Source organism: Bubalus kerabau, chromosome 13 (genome assembly GCF_029407905.1).
Source record: "Bubalus kerabau isolate K-KA32 ecotype Philippines breed swamp buffalo chromosome 13, PCC_UOA_SB_1v2, whole genome shotgun sequence".
Taxonomy (NCBI): Eukaryota; Metazoa; Chordata; class Mammalia; order Artiodactyla; family Bovidae; genus Bubalus; species Bubalus kerabau.
In genome coordinates this window covers 73,523,908-73,544,458 of record NC_073636.1, presented here as the reverse complement: position 1 = coordinate 73,544,458, position 20,551 = coordinate 73,523,908, and the positions used below count along the sequence as shown (strand labels likewise).

The 20,551-nt window shown below is 48.3% G+C and overlaps 1 protein-coding gene across 6 annotated transcripts in view; it reads right to left on the bottom strand.

Annotated features, from left to right (window-relative positions):
* The window catches only part of PKIG (cAMP-dependent protein kinase inhibitor gamma), a 79,928-nt gene that overhangs the window by 17,545 nt on the left and 41,832 nt on the right, over positions 1 to 20,551 (bottom strand). Inside the window, exons 1-2 of one of the 6 annotated variants that reach the window (XM_055545085.1) lie at positions 20,334 to 20,482; positions 7,007 to 7,076 (exon numbers count right to left, since the gene is read on the bottom strand). The gene's annotated coding sequence lies outside the window, so the exon portion shown is untranslated. Of the gene's footprint in view, positions 1 to 7,006; positions 7,077 to 11,539; positions 11,621 to 14,109; positions 14,134 to 16,671; positions 16,938 to 19,936; positions 20,163 to 20,333; positions 20,483 to 20,551 lie in introns of those variants that run through there. The other 5 variants (XM_055545083.1, XM_055545081.1, XM_055545084.1 and 2 more) reach the window with 5 other exon arrangements.

Below are 20,551 nucleotides of genomic sequence, written 5' to 3'. Positions count from 1 at the left end.
GAGCCTCCCCGCGCTCCTGTGGTTTGCACGTTATCTATACTTGGTGAGGGCTCCGCTAAAACGCAGTTCCCAGAGGCCAGCAATCCCGGCTGCAACGTGGAAGGCGGACCGGAAGGTGAAGTGAGATCACTTCCCAGCAGGCTGGCCAGAGCTCCAGCAGCTGGACTGAGCTCCAGGTCTGCCGACGGCAGGCTGGGTGCCTCTGGGCAAGGTTCTTGTCTCTCCAACCTCGGGGGTCTCAAGTGTAGAAGGAAGGGGTAAGCTGGGAATCCCTGTGGTGTTTTTGAAACACATCTGCAAGTTCTTTGACATTTCTCTTGTCAAGAGGTGGAGTGTAATTTGTATCCTTGTGAATGAGCCGGCTGTCGTGACTTGCCTCTAACTAACAGAGTACGAGAGAAGTGATGGCGTGCGACAGAAGTGATGGCGTGCGAGAGAAGTGATGGCGTGCGAGAGAAGTGATGGCGTGCGACCTCCAAGATGGGTTAGAACAAGTGCCACGGCTGCCATCTGGCTCCCTCCTGGGACACTTGTCTTGGGAGCTTGGAGCTGCGTGTAGGAAATCTGAGGCTGCCACGTTTCGGGGATGCCCAAACCAGTCACATGGAAAGGTCCTGGGGTGGCCATGGAGGGAGATACAGCAGGCGGCCCCAAGCCGGCTCCTCGAGGCTCCGACACCAGCCACGACCTGCAACTGCATGGGAGATTCAAGCCAGAACTGTCCAGCTGGGCGGTCCCCAAATTCCTGACGCACAGGAAAAAGCATGAAAGGTAACACGTCACTGCTGTCGTTTTAAACCACTGAATGTTGGCAGTGGGGTGTTATGTGGCAGTGGATAAACAGGGTGAGCTCTAATGTGACTTCCAGCTTGGGGTCCCTCTACAGTACCTCTAAAAGTCTACAGAAAACATGCCCCAAAGACATGGTGGAGAAGAAAAAGAAGCAAGATCTTATCTCTATAATATGGATTCCTTCATCTATTCATGTAACGAAATATTTCTGATCACTCAGTGTGTACCAGGCTTGGGACTAGGTGCCACAGATACAAAAGCAGTGAGACACCAGGGGCTCTGGAGGGACAGTCAAGGCCTAGTTAGGGAGGTTGACTCAACACCCGTAATTCTTCACCAGGGAGGAGGGGCAGGGGCGCACATACCAGAACTCCAAAATCACTGGTGAACCACAGCTTCAAACTATCCCTCCTGCCTCCCCTGGGGATTCTCACAGTGCCCCAGAGGGGGACAGGTGAGTGTTTTGTAGTCGATGACCACTGCCCATATCAGCCTCTGCTCCTGATGGAAGGTGTCATGGCCCACACACGTGATGAGAGAGGAGAGACTTTAGGGACCAATTCTGTATAGGAATTTTTTAAAACTTCAAGAATCTTTGAAAAGCTTGGTCGCTAGGAGCTGTAACAATAAGATGTACAAGGCAGAGCGGGCTCAGAAACCAGCCACCTACACACAGTCACTAACTTTAAAGATACGACCCCCTCCCCTATTTATTGCTCAGTGGGCAGTGGGGATTCAGCAAGGAACAGCACAGACTCCCCGCCCTCACGAAGATCACAATCTGCTGGAGTGACTCATACTAATGAGCAAACAGAATAACCATCAGGGGTAACAGTGCCTCGGAGAACACTGGAGGAGGGCAAGGGCCGGGGGGTTCTCTCAGAGTAGACAGGGAGGCCCTCTGGGAGAGGGACACGGGTGCAGAGACTTGGGGGGATACCCGGTTAAGTGTGCCAGGCAGAGGGAACAGCGTGCAAGAGGCGGGGCCTGCCTGGAGTCCAGCAAGAGGACAAGGAGGCCGCAGGGCTGGTGCGCAGCGAATGGGGGAGAGAGAAGGCTGAGTGTGGCTGGGGCCTTCCGGGGCCTTGGAGGATAAGGGCTGACCCAGAGTTTTGCTCTGATTTTGACTTCCCCCTTTCAGGGCCATTCCCAGATGAATGCTTTAATGCTCCTTTCCACACCAGTTCTCAGAGTCTCCTCCCCGCGCCCCACCACCCCGAGTGGACGGGGAGTTAGGCCTGAGGGCGTCACACATCCCTCACAGGCACAGACACTATTGACCCAAAAGCAGGCCCAGCTGGGGTGGCGGGGGTCCTCCGGTCTTCAGCTAAAGGAAAGACAAGGTTCTCATCCCATTCCTCCTGCCTCTGGAGATAAACAGAGCTCAGAATCCACACAGCACAACACAGGAGAGGACCGATGCAACGAGAAAACGTGGCAGAGTCACATGTCTCCAAGCCAGGGTCCGTCCGACCTGAGCAGAAACGCAGGAAAAGAGCCTGATGCTAGGAAAGACTGAGGGCAGGCGGAGAAGGGGGCCACAGAGGATGAGATGGCTGGACGGCATCACCGACCCGATGCACGTGAGTTTGAGCAAGCTCTGGACAGGGAAGCCTGGCATGCTGCAGTCCATGGGGTTGCAAAGAGTCAGACACAACTTAGTGACTCAACAACAACAGGTTCTCCTGTGCCTTTGGCCCCGAGTCCCTTGGTTCGGTCCCCCAGCCCTCCACCCTCCACCTCCAGGCATGGGGTCTTCAGGGGACAGCCAGCCCCCAGGGCCCATTGGCCCCTTCCAAGACCCAGCAGAAGATAAAGGATTCCTGCTTTGCCACCACACAGGTGCTGGCCCACCTGTCCCATATCTGCCTTCCCCACTGGCTCCAGGAGGACAGGCACCCCTTCTGGTCACTGTATCCCCACCACGTCGCAGAGTGTGTGATGCATGGAAGATGCTCAATGAATGCATCCATATGAATGCATTAATGAACAAACAAAATAAGCAACGAACACGTGCACTCTCAAGCCAGTGATGAAAATGACCACCTGAGCCCTGGTCCCTGACCAAACAAATGACAAAGGGAATAATAAAAATGGCTACTATTTATGGGGTATATGTGCTATGTGTCAGATATGGTTAAGAAGTGCTTCTCAGCAGCCCTGTACAATTAGGTCCCTTTTACACAGCAAGGATGTACTGGAACCCACCCCGACCCCCACACCCAGGTGCCTGGCTCCTAGGCCCGAGGCCTCAAAGGTGTGGCTCCCTTTGGCTCAAGGAAGCAGAGCACGCCAGAGTCGAGAACAGGTGAGCTGAAAGGGGCTGAAATGGCAGGAGGGACTGACTGGGAGAAGAAAAGGAGGTTCCCCTTGGTCTTCCTTGAGACCTTCTCCCACCTGCTCACCTGACCTGCCAGGGCTCTGCTCCAGCTCAGAGAATCACAGGACGCTCCTTCACTCCTTCAACATCTACGGAGTATGTACTCTTCCCAGCACTGGGACTGAGGGTATTTTGGGAGGCCCTGAGTTACTGAACCCTCACAATGGATAGCCCATGGCTCAGAGAAGCCGCATGAGTCCCCTAAGGTCCTCCAACCAGTTACTGACGGAATCAGGCCTTGAACCTGGATTTCCTCAACTCAGATTTCAAGCGCATTCTCTAGGATGGTGCATTCTGGGGACAGCTCTGTCTTGAGGGGGAGGACACGGCATCTGTCTCATCCTTAACAGAGAACTGTTCTGTCACCAAACTTGCTGCCCCTCTGGCTTGTCTCAGTGCAAATGACTCTGCCCACCTGGGCCCAGAAAGGCCACGCGCTGTACTAACCAGGATGAGGAGTGTGCAGAGTGACTGAGCGCCTACCACAGTGCCAGCTGCACGGCACCCAGGAAATGCTTTCAAAAAGAACAAGCGAGGCAGGAGAGAGACACAGTGGATCTGCCAACCTGAAAGAGTCCAGGAGAGCGTGTGGTGGTACACAACCTCTGAGTGCCTGACAAGCTCCTGCCCTGAATCTCAGAGTGATGGGCAATGAGCTGAGGGCCCCTTCACTTAGACAACTAGCGCCAGGCAGAGAGAGAAAGCGAGCCAGGGACTCCGGCGACAGGACAAAGATCCCATGGCTGAACCGCCGCTGGTTCTGACGTGGCCCCAGGAAACCGTCATTGTTTTACAGCTGCCCGCTGAGAACAGCCCACTTGACAGGCGATGCTGAGAAGTGGAAATTACTCAGAGAAACTTGTCTCTTGTCAATCATAAATTTGGGCATATCAAAGACAGGCTCATAGCTTCTTAGCTAATAAAACCATTTATAAAATACATTAGAGTCAAATTTCATTTGTCTAATCATTCCTCAGGTTATGACTCACTCCAGATCACCAAGATTCCCACACTGTTACTCTTTTAAGCATCAGAACCTTCTGTGGAGACAGAAAGCAGACAGGTGGCTGCCTGGGACTGGAGAGGCTGGGGGGCTTGGGAAGGTGATGAGTTCAGGATGTGAGGTTTCTTTTGGGGGGAATGAAAAGGTTCTAAAATGATCATGGTGACAGATACACAACTCTGAAATATACTGTAGGCCAATGAATTATATATTTTAAATGAGTGAACTGTGTGGCATGTGAATTATATCTCAGCAAAGTTGTACCGAAAAAAAAAAACAAAAAAAAAACACCTTATCTGAATTAAAATGGACACTCTTCTCAGGCTCTACACTAATGCATTAGTGTATTACCCACTAACCTTTTCTTCATGATTTAAGATCAGTGCCATGTGCATAGTTTTTAGTATCTTGTATAACATGGCAACCTTCTCAGTATTATAAGATACAGAGCTGTTTGATCTACCCTTCACAGTGCATTATTTTTTTCTAAAAACGGTGAATTTACTTTCACCATAAAGCTTGGTGGTTAAGTTCATGTACTTGGGTCATGTATCACTTACTGACTGTGTGACCTCTGGTGAATTACAAGATCTTTCTGTGCTTCAGTTTTTCACACATAAAATAAGAGCTTCAAGCTCCATGGGAAGTTGTGATGATCAAATAAGATAAGGTATACAAAGCCCTGGATGCTGTGCCTGATGGTGGTAAGCCAGACTGAAATTCAGCTATCCATCAACACTGTTCCCACTGGGCTGGCTTCCCAGGTGCCTCAGTGGTAAAGAACCTGCCTTCAGATTCATCTGCATCCAGGGGCTTCCCAGTGGCACTGAGTCAGAACAGGACACAAGCCTGGTGGCTTAGAAAGGAGATGCAGGAGACTCGGGTTCAATCCCTGGGTTGGGAAGTTCCCCTGGAGGAGGAAATGGCAACCCACTCCAGTATTCTTGCCTGGAAAATCCCATGGACAGGAGAGCCTGGCGGGCTACAGTCCATGGGGCCGCAAAGAGCTGGACATGACTGAGCATAAAGAGAAAGCACTGTTCCCACTGCTGCCAGTGTAGCTGCTGTAAAGCCCCTCTGAGCCACAGACTCAGAAACCAGAAAACCCCCAAAGTGTGCTCAGTGAGATGGAACAGGGGCTGGGGGTGCAACTCTGTGCTTAGACTTTGGGACATGCCATCCGATGGCTCCAGGCGCCAGCAATATTAGCTAGTTTGTCCCAGTTCACCCCTAAACAGAAAAACCTAGATGAGGTTGCCCAAGATATCCTGGCACATGGAAGACTGGTGCCTAAGGAGACTCGAGACCCCAAAACACTTGGGGCTCTCTCTTGACCACATGTGTGTGCTCAGTTGCTAACTCGTATCCAACTCTTTGCAACCCCAGGCACTGTAGCCTGCCAGGTTCTTCTGTCTATGGGATTTCCCAGGCAAGAACACTGGAGTGGATTGCCACTTCCTTCTCCAGGGAATCTTCCCAAATCAGGGATTGAACCCATGTCTCCTGCATTAGCAGGTGGATTCTTTACCATTGAGCCACCAGGGAAGCCCCTCTCTAGACCACTGATTCTTAACATTCAGAGGTCACAGACACATCTGAGAATCCGAGGAAAGCTATAGATATTTAGCCTAGGAGAGTATGTGTGTACATACAAAACTGTACCCATGTTTTCAGGAAAATCTTGAATCCCAGAAGAAGCCTGTTTAAATACCTTGGCTCTAAACTTCACATAACCCTAGCATCCTCAAGGTTCAGTGGCTAGGCCCCAGTGCTCCCACAGCAACTGGAACAGAAGGCCCTCTGACCTTGGCCAGATAAACAGTCCTGGGAGCTGACTGCCGCATCCAAGTCACTGCAAACATCTGCATCCAGGGGCTTCCCGGCAGCACTGAGTCAGAACAGGACACAAGCCTGGTGGCTTGGAAAGCTGCTATAGGGCAAGGCTCAAATGCCTTGCTGATAAGCAGCTGGGGAGTTTCAGACCCAGGGCAGCTGCCTGCCAGATAAGATCCTTTCTCTGCCAACAGAGAAGAGGAATCTTAGGAGCGGTGCTAGAGGCAGGCCGGGCCGTGAGAGGGAAATCAAAGGAGCTGGAAATCCCCCAAACTCCCAGGACTACTAGGACTCGGACAGTGAAATAAAAACCAGAGATTCTGCCCAAATGTAAGAAGATGGAGCTGTAAAGGGGTAGATAAGTTGAGGGCAAGGGAGGTGGGTGGACCATGGATCAGAGGCTGTTAAAAAATGTTTAGATACCATAAAGATATGAACACTGACCCAAGGCAGCCATACTTCCAGGCAGACCATTCTAGGATCTATGAACTGCATTCTTCTTCCAACTGGAAGGGACCTGCACCATCTGATGAGGACATCAGATCACTGGGCTGTACTTGTTTCTTTGGGCTGGGTTTTGCCTGCTTCTGCTTCTATACCACAGTATTAAAATCCCCATCATGTGCCCTTGTCTTTATGAAAATACTTTTACAACAAAAAATTGGTGGACGGGGAAGTTGGCATTGCACCCAGATTTGCATTCTATCTGCTTAAGTAGATGGTCGAAGAAACCCATTCTCTTGTAAGCCACCAGAGGTAAATTGTCTTTCTGATTCTCTATAGCATCAGAGAAACGGTGTAAATGGAATCATGACTGAAACTGCAGCGTGATTTTACGTAACTTCTGAAAAGGGCCGTCCTGGCTCTCCCTCATGGGACGCCGCGTCCTCTCTGATTTCGTTTGGAACCGATTTCTTTTCCTTCAAACGGAAGTAAAAGTACGCAGGCAAACACTCGTGACGCTGCAGCAGAGTGGTGTGAACAGTGTGACTACCCACCTGGTTCAGTTTCTTTTTCCTGCTCGCATCTCTTCAGATTTTCCACTGTTGACTAATCAATGTGGAAATTCTAAGGAACCAGAAGAAAAACAGAAATTAGAGTCAGACATCCCCTAGGGCTGAAGCAATCTTTTACGAATACAAGTTAACAATATCCATCAACTTATTAACTGTGCACATCCTTTGGCTCACTCAAACATCTAAAAATTTATACTATAAATAGGTTCACATAAGTTAAAAAAAAAGTCCAGTAAAACATACTGTGTAAAAGTAAAAAAATAAAAAATAAAAGAGGAAACAACTTAAGTGTCTGTTGCTAGGAAAAAGAGTTAAATTATGATATCGACGCAGGGAGGAACTATACAGCCATTACAAAGAACGGGGGAGATTCTGTGGTACTGACATGGGAAAATGTACATACTCTGGTGTTTAAAAAAGTGTAAAATTGTATATACCATTTTAGTAAAAAATGAACGTGATTGTTTATCCTTAGGAAAAAAGTACAGAGTTTGTGTACATACACACTTTTTGTATCTATATTAGAAAAAGGCAAACAGCAAACCCAAAACAGCGGCTCCCCCTGGGACTCAGAAACTGAGGGGAGAGGAAGGAAAGGCTTTCAATTTTTACAGGAACTGTTTCTGTTGCAGCTGAAAACTTTTATTAGAGGCACACACATCTTTCATAGTCATTATACACCCTGTTTAAATTCCAAAGTATCAAGAGTAAGGGCAAAAGAAATTTTTGGACAAAGACTAAGCAGGTTTACCATTGACAGAACTCCAAAACATTCTCCAATAGAAGAGAAAGTGAACACAGAGTATCAGTGTGATTGTAGAAGCAACAGTGAGCAAAATTAGTAAGAATATTGGTACATTTAAACAAGTACCGACTGAGTGAGACAAGCTAAATGAGGAGGTAAAAACAGACTTGACAGTATTTGACAATGATAACGTGGAAGATGGAACCGAAATCAGATAAATATTCTAAGGTCCTCGATTATTCAGGACAAAGAAATGCTGTTTTATTTTAGATAACACTTCCATGATGAGTACTGAAATTTTAAAAACAACAAAATATAGAAATAAAACACATGAGTCCAGTCCAGTTAGTATGTTCCTGGGTAGAAAAGTCTAATCATCCTAAAATGCCAACCTTCCCAGATTACTATATAATCTTAATTAAATTCCAGTAAGAATACCAATAGGTTTCTGGGATGGGGGAATGAAAAAAATTACGTTAGAGTTCATATGGAATAGTAAGTATTCAAGAAAATTAGCCAAGAAATAAAGAAAATCATAAAAAGTAAAGAGGGGATTTGTCTTAAAATTTTAAAAAGTTATTATAAAGACATAATAATAAAAAGATACAGAATTAACAGAAGAATAGACAAATAAGTTGTGGGCTAGAATACCAAGTTCAGAAACATACCATAAAGGAACTTATTAATGACAAAGATGGATTTCAATACAAAACAGAAAAGATGGCGTATTTAATAAATGCTGCTGGCCTATCTAGAACAAAGCCTGATCATTACTCCTCACGATGCACAAACATAAATTCCAAAGGGATTAAAGGTTCAGGATTAAATTAACTAGAACCATATAAGTATTAGAAAAACATGTACTAAAATATTTATGTAACTTTGAGGTGGGGAAATTATTCCTAAACAAGGCAAGAAATTCAGATCTATGAGGAGCAATACAGAAACAAATTAATAAATAATAGATTAGGGAAACATTTGCAACACATATGGGATCTTTAATATATAAACACATTAAGCGCTCCTACGTGTGGTTGAGAAAAGACAAACAATTCATAGGAATGTGGGCAAAGGAAGTTCACAGATAAAGAAAATGAAAAGATCAGTTAACACGCAACAATGTTCAATTTCACTAAACAATATACAGAAGATGCTATTTCCCCATCAGCTTGGTCACAAATGAAACAAGAGCGATGGGGGAGAGATGGACAGAAGAGAGAATTCCTAATACTGGTAAAGCTTTAGGGAAATGAAAGTACTCATATATGGCTGGGGAGAACGTAAATTATTACAACTCTTTGTAAAGTAGGATTATATTATCAATCAAAATATCAAGTATGAATACTTTTTAACCCAGCAATACTATTTTTGAAAACATAATCAATCTATAAAAGTAAAAGCACCAGTGAAGATATGTACATGAAGATATTTAACACAGCAAGATTTTTAACAGGAAAAAATGGTAGTAACTCGAGTATCTGCCAAAGGAGAACTGGTTGACTATATTGTGGTACCTCTAGATCTACAGCCCTGAAGTTATTTAAGAGTGAACTGGATTTGTACCTACCCAGGATGTATTATTTAGTGGGAAAAATAAACTGTAAAATAAGTAAGTACAATCCCACTTCTGGCAAAACACAATAACCACATACATACACACAATATCCATCTACACGGGAGCTCGGAGAGAGGTATAGAAGGATATACACCAAACTAACTGCCCTGGTTAGCTCAGAAGGATGGAAATGGGGAGCAGGAAGATAGGAGAGATGATAAACTTTCTCTGTATACATCTTCAAATTGTTCAGTTAGTTACAATCAGCACATGCATCTCTAGGCGAAGTCAATGAAGAAAGCAAAAACAACAGCAAAGAAATAAACACACGAGAGCAGAGACAATGCATGATAGTAAACTATGTCACACGCTACCCATTCATCTTTACATGGGATAGTTAACTGTACTTCCTCTCACTTTCTTTTTTGGTCAAATAAAGAACAGGTCTTCCAAACTATCATTTTAACAGCTGGAAGACAATTTATCTAAAAAACATTTCTTTTGGCCATGCCCTGAGGCATGTCGTCTCTTAGTTCCCTGATCAAGGATCGAACCCATGCCCTGTGCATTGGAAGCGCCGAGTTTTAACCACTGGACCGCGGGGGAATCCCCTGGAAGACATTTTTAAAAGCTTCATGAGATGGGGAAAAGCTGCACTTTTCCCCCTAAGCATTTATGTGTTTTATTTTAAAGGGGAAATTTTTTTTACTTAAAACAAAAAAAAATGCCCCCCTTTAAAAATCTCTTGCCCTGCTCAGGTGGTGTGTGGGCTGGTTCCGCACCGTTGACTGTTTTCTGTGGCTCCCTGCCCCCAGTTACCTTTCTTCCAAAACCCAAATAAATGTACTCCCAGGCACCTATGTCTGCCGGGAATCCAGGCCCACTAAACCGCAGCAGCTCTGCTCACAAGGCTCTCTTGGCCTCCAAGCAGATTCTCTGGCTTCGCTATCAAATGGGTCCTGAAATCCAGAGAAGCAAAATGGATTCTTTTGTAACCCATTCTGACAGAAGCAGAAAGGAAGGAGATGGTTTATCCCAGTGGATGAAATGAAAGAGAAAAAAGGAACAGCACTCACAACCAGCTCTTGAAGGCGAGCCACCTAGGTGGAATCGGCCATTTGCAGGTTACCTGGAAGGGTACACTCTGCCCTTACCTGGTGCCATGCTTTGCTTTTAGTTTAATTTTATTTCATTTCATTAATTAGAAATCTTAAGCTGAAATAATAATGATACCGCATGTGTCTATAACACTTCGTATTTTACAAAGCACTTTAAGATACTTTATCTTTTTCAGTCTTCACAATGGCCCTGGGATCAGATCAGCCTCAGGATCTCCTTTGGAGATGCAAATGAGGCCCGGAGAAGTTAAGGATCTTTTAAGGTCACATAGCAAGTTGGTGATAGAATGGCAACACAAACTCTGGTCTCCAAACCCAAGTCCAGTAGGGAGCTCACAACTGAAATCAGAGAGAAAGGGAGCTAACAGGCAAGCCAACGAATGAAAACACTGGCTCTTGGGAGTACCAGATTTTTCCTGCCCCTTATGAAAAAAATTACAGACCAGGAGGACTATTCTATGCCACCTCAGGGAGAAAGTTTGCTCATACACTGGAATCCAGCTGCTGAAGACAAGACAAGGAAAATCCGTCCTGGGTCCTGTCCTCATTGCCTCCATCTTCTCCCTCTTCTCTCTTGCTTTCCCCTCTAGGCTTTAGCCCCACTGGCCTCCCTGCCTCCAGCCTTTCACCGGTGTTCCCCTCTCTACCTGGAACAGTCTTTCCCACAACGCAGCACCCTTGCACCCCAGCCCCCTGCTTCCGCCTTAGCTCTCAGCATAACCAACTCCTCATCTGGGTTCAAACACCACCATCTCTTGCGGCAAACCTGCCCTGACCACAGTCTCCTCCACATCCCTCACTCGTCCTGGGTATTTCCTAACACCACTATCAGTCCCGTACACTACATGTGAGGAGGGACCACGGCTGTTCTCTGCAGTGCTCTCCAACCATCACCTTGCCCAGTGCCTAGCAGATACTAGGTGCTCAGTAAATACTGGCTGAATACATCAAAGAGTTACTGAAATGAATCAAACACTCAGCTTAAATGCTACTCTGTCAGGCTTCCACAGCACTATCCCTCTCTTGGGGCACATGATCACACATGTTAAGAGTTTTTCTTCCTATCAGGCTGGGAGCTACTTACAAGTCTCACTTACCCTGTTATTGCCAACAGCACCTTGCCCATAATGCTGAAAACACAAGGGTTCTTAATTATGGATGAATTCACACATCTGTAAAGGAAAATACAAAGGAAAGCTGGGGTCCTTAATCGACGGCAGACCTGGTTTCTCCTCTGCCCAAGGGGAGTGCAACACAGAACCTGAGTACCTCTGAGACACGCAGACAGGGACTCTGCCTGGGGAAGAGTAAAACGAGCTCAACTCCCGATGCAGTGGGTGTGTGCCTAAGAAGGGGATGGGGGCAAAACCATGGATTGCTAATGGGAACTTACACAGGCGAAAACTTCCCAGTGACTAACTGCAAATGCGGATCAGAAACGTAAAAGATTCATGTGCTTTGACCTCACCATGCCCTATTTAAAAATCAGAGAACTGAAATCACTGCATGACGATTTCAGTGTGTTTTTCTGTACTGTCTAGCTTTTCCTTTCCACGGTGGTGGTTTAGTCGTGAAGTCGTGTCCCACTCTTGCAACCCCATGGTCTGTACCTGCCAGGCTCCTCTGTTCATGGGATTTCCCAGGCAATAATAATAGAGTGAGTTGCCATTTTCTTCTCCAGGGGATCTTCACGACCCAAGGATTGAACTCATGTCTCCTGCATTGTAGGCAGTCTCCTACGTTGCAGGCAGATTCTTTACTGACTGAGCCACCAGATCCAGCTTATCCTTCCATGAAGGTGTTCTAACTTTGTAATACGAAGGAAAAAAAAAAAAAAAAAAGGCCACAATAAGTGTTGTAAAAATAAACCAACAGAAAGCGTAGTGGTGATTTTAGACAACAGAATCACCCATCCCTAGGATTCCGTGTCCTCTAAGTTGGGGCTGTTGCACTTTCATGATGAGTTCCTTTCTTTCCTCTGAAACCCTGGGGGATAGGAAGGTGCTGGGGGTGAAGCCTTCAGCAGGAGCGGCTCTCATTTCTCCTTAAGGCAAGTGCTGGCACAGCTCTGGGCATCAGGAAGTGGAGGGGAGCGTGGGGGTAATCAACCCAGCTCAGGATCAGGGCCTCGTCTACCTGCTGCTGATCCACCATAATTATTCACTCATCTGCCTGTCCTCACGATGCTCTTGAGAACTGCACCAGACCAGAGGCTGTCTCTTCATCAGCCTGATCCTCAAGGCTTGTGCTCTCGGTGCCCACCAGCCCTCAGCACGGTTCACAGACTGGCAGGGCCCACCGCCATACAGTACTAAACACAGGTCCCTGGGACATAGTAAGACTGCATTAGCAACCAAATCCTTCATTATTCGAGTGCCCTGAAGGTCCATTATTCAGTTTGGAAGAGCCAAGTTGAAGGACAGCAATTTCTTGGAAGATTAGAGACTACTTTTACAGTTAGGAGATGCTGGCCTTGTCCGGTCAGAGCAGACGCGTTTATCATCGGCAATTCAGAATCGCTTAGCACGGCAGCTGAGTGCAACTCCCAAAGAAACCATTCTTTGAAGGGGCAGTACTTAAAAGTTTTCGTGAGGCATTTCTGAAATATTTCCAGGAGGTAGTGAGCTCAGCCTTGGGTCCTGATTAATAACTTGTTTCCAAGAACCTTAGACTTTCCACGTCGGTCTCCACTTAGGAATCACTCCTGGCCTCTCGTGAAAGCGCCTGGTGGAGTGGACTGGGGGAGTTCAGCTGCCCGTTATGCTCAGAAAGGAACACCTACCACCAGCTTTTCCCTTTGGTCGCTGGGTGGGCCAGGAACCTCTGGTGTCAGGAAAAAGCACCCACTTCAGCTTCTGGCCTCAGCACTTCAGTGGGTGATGGGAAATGGTGCTGGGGCTCGGGTTAAACAGCCAGCATGGCAGCCCCAGGGCCATCCTGGTGGGGGCTGGGTGGGTGTGTGTGTGTGTGTGTGGGGGTGGGTGGGTGTGTGTAGATTGAGGAACTCAGAGATGACTTCTGGCTCCTCACACAAATGCCATCCTGGGACTGAGGGGCCAGGGGATGTCAGCTCACATCCTAGGATGTCAGCTAATGTTCTCTTTCTAGAAACCATAAAGCAGCTAATCCTGAGCATGTATTACTGAGTCAACTAAGTGTGTTGTGAGCTTTAAGCTGCTTTGTCCTCATGGCACCCCTGCCTGCCTGCTAAGTTGCTTCAGTCATGCCCAATTCTTTGCGACCCCGTGGACTGTAGCCCGCCAGGCGCCTCTGTCCATGGGATTCTCCAGGCAAGAATACTGGAGTGGGTAGCCATTCCCTTCTCCAGGGCATCTTTCCTGGAGATCCAGGGATCGAACCCCCATCTCCTGTATTACAGGCAAATTCTTCACTGCTGAGCCACCAGGGAAGCCCTGACACCCCCTGAGGTAGATATAATTGTGACCCCACATTTCTGGGAAATGGAGGGTGGGGAGGAATCTCTCCGAGATGGCTCAACCTCTCATGGAACCCTATGAGAGGTGACAGGGACTGGGGACAACCAGCCAGCCGGGGGCCACAAATACAACGGTCCACAGGGGCCAGGGCCCAGGCAGAAGCCTGGGGAACACTAGACAGACTGGGCAAGCATTCACATTCAACAAAAATAGAAATGCAAACCAGGTACCTTCCTTCCAGGGTATCACCTCCTCCTCAGCACCACCTTAGGAGGGAGACGGACTTTTTAAGCAGCTGAAGTGTCAGGGCCCCGAGGGCTCTAGGTCCTGAGTGAGGCTGGGGCGGAGGCCCGGGCCCTCCCGTTGCCCACACCCCGGGGGCAGTGCCCTGGCGGCAACGGTCCACTTTCAAAGGGCTCAGCTGCTGGGAGGAGATAAGCTGCAGCTCTCAGATCTGCCAAGGGGCTTCAGCTCACCACAATCTTAATCCAGACAGTCAGTTCAGTCGCTCAGTTGACTCTTTGCGACCCCATGGACTGCAATATGGTCTTAATCCAAATAGTCTTAAATACCGCATCTTCCTAGGGTTAGGGTCTCTGATAGGCTCTTAAAGAGAAGAAAAACCCTTCAACTGCCAAGACCTGGAGCCTTGGAAACCCAAAGCCCGAGACCTAACAGCTTCTTTTGCTTTTCTTTGTACTTTGGCTCTGGCCAACCTTTCCCTGCAATGTCCACCCCAGTATCCTGGCCTGGAGGATCCCATGGACAGAGGAGCCTGGCGGACTACGGTCCATGAGGTTGCAGAGAGTCAGACACAACCGAAGCAACTGAGCACCCACGCTCACGCCCCGTTTCCCCGCAGCGGTGCGGACTGTGTCGAGGTGAAATGGAGAGGGGAGGGAGATGAATCGAGATTTCTGTCTCCTCTTCTCCCTCTCTTTGGCCAAGCTGGGGAGTGGGACAGTGGGCTTCAAGTTGAAATTGAGTATGATGTGTCTCCTCTGTACCTATGTCCCAAGTTCTCTACCAGGAACGAGGAGACGGGGCCTGCGGTCCAGCAGAAGCAGTGAAGGGGTCACGCCAGCACAGCTCAGGTGCGACTCCCTGGTGGTCAAGAGGTTAGGGTTCGGTCTCTCACAGCTCGGGTAAACATAGAAAGGAGTTCAGGAAAACATGGGGACATATAGTGGAGAGTTACCCTGTCGGTGGAGTCGGGAAATAATGATACTGACCGCCTGGTGTTATGTGAAAGGATGAGCATAACACAGAGCCTGGCTCTCACCAGGAGCTCAAGACTTACTGTTGGTTCTTTTTCCTCCTCGCTCCCCGATATACACGCACATACACTGAGGATTTCTCTTTCCAGAACACAAAATCTGACAAAATTTAAACTCAGCAAGTAACCACAGTGCCTGTTTTGTGTCCTCTTTTAGTTCTCCTAGAGGCACCAGTTTTCACCCACTCCGGGATGCTGACAACCACGGGCGCTTTGTTCCTCGAGCCCTAAGTGTTCTCCTCAAAGGGGAAAGGGCTTTGGTGGTTTCTTTCAGGCTGAATTTGGGAACACAGCTGACCCTTGAGCAGCACAGGGGTGAGGGGCACCGATCCTCTGGGCAGCTGAAAATCCAAGTGTGACTTTACAGTCGGCCCTCTGTATCCACGTGTCTGCAGCATCCCGGGCCTGCTTCTGTGGACTCAATCAACTGCGGACCCTGGTTCTGTAGCGTGTTATTTATGGGAAAACATCCGCAGGACAGCAGACCCTCACAGTTTAAAGCCATGTTGTTCAGATGGAGGGCTCATCTAGTTTGGCCCCTCATTTAGGTACAAACGAGGGAACTGAGGTCCAGAGAATAAAACACCTGCCCAGGGCCCCAGTTTCCTTGGATGGCCCTTCTGTTATACAGTGGCTCTTGCTTCTTAATTTTCTTTTTTAAAGCTCGAGAATTTCTTCTTTAACTGTGATTTTTCAACTATTTTTACCTGTGAGGAGGGTGAGTGGCGCACACACAGCACCTGCAAGCTTTGTGTCTCCAGCCACCTGAGAACCCTCGGCTCGGCCCCCTCCCTTCCTCTCTGCACTAAGCGGGTCCCTCAGTTTAAAATCCTGAGGACAGAACCTAGCAGAGAAAATGCCCAAGGGCTTACACAGTCTTGTTTATTTTCTAGGAATAAGCAGCACATTTTTTTTTTTACGGAAGCAATTAAAAGATCAGAAAGCCAAAGGTAAAGATTTCTGTCTTGGAGTTTCCTAGGCAGTTCCTGCAGCACTGGGCAGAAGTGATGAGGTAACGTCATGAAATCTAATCATCTCTGTATCTTAAACTGAAAATACCCTCTGCTGCCTCTGAGAGCGGCAGATTATGGGGAATTCTCATCTGCAGAGACATTTCTCTCTAGAATGTTTAAGATTTTGGGGGGTCCCACTTTGGTCATCAGAAAAATAAATTAAAAGTTTTCCCAAATACCAGTTTCTAAGGGAGGATTTATTTCCTTATCTATATTTGGGGAAAGGAGCTGCTTTTAAAGCCCGAGTTACTCTATCCAAGTTCTTTGGGAAACGAAGTGAGACAGCGTTTGACTGGAGCCCTGTCTGTGAGCCTTGAAGTTCAGACTCTAGCCCTAGGCGTTTTCAGACAAAGCCATGGTTTTCAGAGCAATAACATATCATAATGTAAAAATAGACACTTGGTGACCAACAGGCTGGAAAGCAAACTCTCCGCAGAGCCCTGCCTCCCAGCCTGCTTCTCCCTGGGGGTGGGGGCGGCGGCGGGGAAGAAAGTCCTACTTACGAGAGCAGGAGAGTTCCTTCCAAGTCCAGCGGTCCTCGGTCAGAAGGGAAGGTCGGATTTAAGGAGCCAGCATTCAGGACGCCTCCTTTCGGAGGGTAAGCAAGACTAGCAGAGCGGGCTGGCGGGGGCAGGCGGGCTCTCTCGTGCCCCCCTCTCTCTCTCTCTCTCTGCTAAATGAAATGCACTTCGAGGTTTTAGTGGGTGTTTCCCACGTCTCGGGCCAAGTGAGTCCCCATTTGTTGTAACCCAATGCTCGGCTGATGATGTCAACCGCTCAGCTCCCTGGTACAGCTTCCACCTCTCCGTCCACAGGACAGATCTGTTTCCTCTGGACAATGAGCCGCGGGGGCTGTAACTGCATCCCGGGCCGGCACGTTTGCCTAACATCCTTCCTTCCATTTTTGGCCTCAGTGACAAAAAGCTTCCTATCCGCTCCTGGGGCCAGGGCTCCCGGAGTAAATCCCTTTGCCTTTTAGTCACTGCTGACCGTGGGCTGATCCAGTTTGCTGTGCCGTGGTCCAACTCACTTCTTGGGTGTATGATTACGCTAGTTAGGGCAGGAGAGCTGCACACCACCACACCTCCGCCCCCCCCCGACTCCGTACCATCTCCATCTTTTTTCTTCCTGCTCGATTTTCCAAGCTGTTGAATTTCTCCTGAAAGTTTCCTAGGTGCGTGCTGAACAGAGGGCGCGGGTCTGCCCTTTACTTCGACAGATGGCACATGTCCACACCGAAGGCTCAGAACGGGCACTGGGCTGTTGCCTGGGAACTGGGCTCTGGTCCCCGACACGCTCCTAACTGAATGAATGACACCACACACGTCACCTCTCTCTTTGGATCTCAGTTTTCTCATCAATAAAATGAGGGTTTTGGTGTCTTCCACTTATAGAATTCAGTAACGGACGAGCTTAATCAACAAATTCACCATAAGGAACTTTACTACAAAGTGGCTGACCACAGGGTTGAGGGAGGGAGGAACCCTGGAGGGGTCAGAGGCTACTGCTCAAGATGCCTGGTTGAGCTCAGGCTCCTTCAACCCCCTTTCTGGTGGAGCTGAGCAGTTTCTCTGGGAGAAAACCCCCAAGAATTCACTGAACAAGTCCTGGGGGACATGGAAAGAGGCAGCATAAACTACAAGATAAGATAAAGCAGCAAGAGAATTTAACTGTCCTAAGGGACTAACATGAAACAGTCATAGTTACAAGAGATAAGTAATCTCCTGTGTTTGAAGAGTGCTTGATAAGAAAGACAAATAAAGCTCTCTGCTTTGGTGTACAGTGGGAAGCAATGTGACATGTATAGTGATTATGAGCATCAATTTTGGAGCCAGGGATGCAGCTGCTCTGACTCCTATGTGACTTAACTTCTCTGAACCTTTTTTTTTTTTTAATTGCAAAATGGGATATGAGGGCCTCCATATAACACACGAAAGGGACCTGAAGGTATTTGGCCACGTGAGTGACAATAGATGGTGGCTCTAACTTGTACACAGTCTCCTTTGGGGACTTCCCTGGGCGTCCAGTGGTTAAGATCCGCCTGCCAATGCAGGGAACACAGGTTTGATCCCTGGTCTGGGAAGATCCCATATGTCTAGGGACAACTAAGCCCGTGTGCCACGACTCTGAGCCTACTCCCTCGGGCCCGTGTTCCACAAGAAGGGAAGCCACCGCAACGAGAAGCCCGTGCACCACAACGAGAAGCCCGTGCGCCGCAACGAAGAGCAGTCATCACTAGACAAAGACCGGGCACAGCAATGAATACCCAGCACAGCCAGAAATAAAGAAAGAAAGAAATTAAAAAGTCTCCTCTGACTCTCACTTGAGGAGAATTAGGTCATTGCTAATCTCCTTTTCCTGGATAGGAAAATGAAACACAGAGAAGCTAAGAGACGTGCCCGAGGGCATGCGGCTGAAGATGAGAGGCCCAAACTTGGAAATGGAGTCTTTTAACTCCTCCTGAGGTCAGACGAGAGCCACACCACCGCCAGTGCTCCTTCCCAAAACGGTTACTCCACTGAGCCAGGCCCTCAGCTGTAAATGGGATCATCCCCACTTTGGGAAACAGGCAAAGCTTCTTCAAACCAGCGGGGAAGCAGTGGGAGGGAGAGTCTTCCTGGGTTCAGCTGACAGGAAACACTTCGGGCCGCTAGGTAAGAGGGGTGCTTACCTGCTTTTCTACCAAAATACTGTGTGGCCTGAGGCACGTCAGGGCTTCAGTCGCTCCTCCCCCCAGAGACGCAGACCTGACTTGCCTTAAAGCCGTTTGGAACTTGGGCCCTATTGGGAAAGAAGCTGTTTATAGGTGGGAGGAACACTGAGGCAGTGTGTGACTGAACAACAATTTTGATGAATGCTCAGAAAACGCTGATGTTAGTCAGAAAAGGTCCCAGCAAACAGAGTGTGTATTAGGAGGGAGTGTGCCACTCTGCAGGCTTTCCCACAGGGCGGTGTGAGACTGCGGGAGAATACGGGGGACACCAGCCTGGTCACCCCCAGAGAGCAGCGGTTCACGGACCGAGACCACTTCCTCCTCGCCCCTGGACCTTCTGCCTGAGTAGGACCCTGGGCCAGTTAGCTTCTTTGTGCTTCAGTTTCCCAATGGAAAATGAGAATAATAACAGCTTTCCCCCTTCAAAGTTCTTGGGTGATTTGCACCACATACTACAAGTTCAAAAATACTTGTAAAAATCAGCTGGCACATCCTAAAGACATCATTTTCTAAGTCTGACTCAGAGTCACCACCCTCTGCCCTGAGCACGACATGACAATGAATAAGGTCAAGAATGTCAGGAAGCCAGAGAGGAGGGCTGCTGTTTGTCAGGATGAGTAAGGAGCAAAGCCTCGAGTGCTGGCTGACATTCTCGCAGATACACTCTGTGTGCAGGGCCCGGAGGCGGGGTGGTGCTCGGCTGGGCCTTTATTCCAGGCATCTGAGTGGGCGTCAGGAAGTGAAGCCAGATCCTGACAGGTCAGTCGACTGACATCACTCTCAGCACGCTGAAGCACGGTGTGTCACTTGATCGAAAAATACTAGGAAGGCGCTCATTCATAAAAACAAAGGTAGCGTTTTCCTCGACAACACGCATTCTGTCACATGAGCCCTGCCGACCGAATAACCGTCCAGCTGTGACAGGAGCCACGAAGAGAGAACTGGGATGGCAGCGGCACAGCCAGTCTGTCCTCCACTGACCACGGCAGGGGACGCGCTGCGTGGACCGAGGCCACGCGCTGAGCTGTGAAACCCCCGCTGGATGGCATCCTTACCCGAATCAGCGACAGGAAAGCTATTCACAGTCTCATCCGACGGTTGTGGAAACGCGGACTGGCCGGCCTGCTCAGAGGGCCCCCTGGAGAAAGTGATGGAGCCTGTGCTCCAAGATGGGGCTGCCTGGGCCAGACCTGTCTCCTTGAGACCCTTCCTCTGCTGCCTTCTAAATGCTTCCCTGGAGGAACTCAGTAGATTTCCCCAGCCAGCAGGATTGGCCCCATTTGAGGATAAAGGAAACTGGCAGCTTCGGCACCCAGGGCTGGCCTAAAGGCCCCAGAAGCCCCTTGGCCCCAAAGCTGCCTTTAATTCCCATCCCCTCACCCCTAGTCCTGAAGGGATTTCTCCCGATGAATTTTCTAAGTACTTGATCTGCTTCTCTCTTAAGAGACTTACCCTTTTCTCCTTCGAGGCATATTTATATCTGGATAGAGCTTATTCTGCTGTAGAATTTGAGCTTCTTAAGCAAAAGCTGTGTCTAGTTTATGAGCATTTTGTACATGTTATAAGATACTTATTAAAATAAGGAAATCCATAAATAACAAAAACCTGTACTGAATGTTTATCGTATATCAGATGACATTCTAACTGCTCTATATAAATTACCTCATTTA